Raw genomic sequence first — 1,763 nt, forward strand, 5'->3', positions numbered from 1 at the left:
AGCAAGCAATGCGAAAGAAAAATAAATAAATAAAAAAAATTGGATACAACTCGCATTAGGTATGGGGATATGTCAACTTCACATCGGTTTCAATCAAGTTTGAAATTGGGTTATGTTTTAGTTATTAAATTCCAACTGTCCATGTATTAATTTAGATTAATTATATTATTAATCAATTAATAATGTAACTCATATTATAAAAAAACTTATTTGAAAAAATGGGATTCCAACTTCATTCTTTGAATAAAGCCAGATGATAATGGAGTGAGATGAGAGTGGGGATTGCCTTTTGGAGAATCAAGGCCCCTCTTCCTCCCATTAATGTTAAAATTTTGCTCTCGCTCTCTTCTATATGGATTTTTCTAATAGTCGATATCAGCACTTTGTAAATAATAATATTTTTTCATAATCATTGTTATTAAATTGTTATTAGCAACACAAATTTTATACATTATACTTACTTTCATTTTAATACTTAAAAGTACATTTTTATCCTTAGGCTAGTTCATGAGGATAAGACTTTATTTTGCCGACTATACTTAGATTGACATATTATTGAAATTGACACTTAAAAATTACAGATTCAAAAAAGTTTAAGCACATAATATCATTTTCAGTAATGTATGTAGCTGGGTAGAAAGGTTTAAATGTAGATTAAAAATTAAAAAAAAAAAAAAGATAAGACTTTACTTTTCTTATCAATTATAATTTAATTTTTACAAGAAACATTAAAAAATATAAAATCTTGAATGCACTAAATTAATGTGGAAAAATGTGCTTTTAAACTTCTTAATAAGAGATTAGATCCGGATAAAACCTAACAATAATTCTAATAATATTATAAAAAAATACTTTTTATAAATTATACGTCTCAATTATCATAATTTTTGATGGAGCAGAAATGTACAACATAAATTTTAGTATACCAAACTTGAAATAAGTCTCAAAGCATGTGTAAAAAATAATAATCCCAACTAACTTTCAATTTTCAAATTCAACATAAGAATTTGAAGTTAAATATATATATATTTATATATATAAGCACAGATGTTGGTAAATTTTTATTTACAAAAATGAATATATTTATTAATTATATTTCTGAATTTCTAGTTTCATTGATTGGGTTTATTTGATAAATAAAAAACTAAAAATTTACAGCAAATTACTTTATTTTTAGAGTTTTAATTTTACATTAATGTTATAAAGTAATAAACTTAATATCAATCTCAAATATTTTGAAAATGAGATAAATTTTATATATCAATGTGAGTTTCAGTTAATATTCACTTATTAGTTTTAGTTAATTGAACAGTACGCAACTCTATGTTGAGTGCATAATTATTATTTAAAAATAGATAAAAAAAAACCGCACTTCTACATTTAATAGATCATTATTAATTAAAATAAAAAAAATCCGTATGCAACGCATAATATTACTAGCATATTAAGGTGTAAAAATATTAAATAATAGTATAAATGGGGTGGGCAGGGCAACCATATACCACAGATATCCCATCCCGCCTATTAAATAAGTAACTACCACACTCCTGCTTTTAAAGAAAAAGAAAAATCGTTAGGCTGGTCGTTGCAAAATCAACAAGGCGTATTGAGTTTTGCAAACTTTATACTCTTATCATTTAACCAAGTATTTAAGTGCAAATTAAAAAAGAGTTCTAATTACATTTACATTTTTTTAGATACGAGAGAATATAGGATAATTCTAGGACTTAATTAATCTAATCAAGCAAATGTTATGTCAAGTG

This window comes from Durio zibethinus, chromosome 9 (genome assembly GCF_047325235.1).
Source record: "Durio zibethinus cultivar Kanyao isolate XHJ-2024 chromosome 9, ASM4732523v1, whole genome shotgun sequence".
Lineage (NCBI taxonomy): Eukaryota > Viridiplantae > Streptophyta > Magnoliopsida > Malvales > Malvaceae > Durio > Durio zibethinus.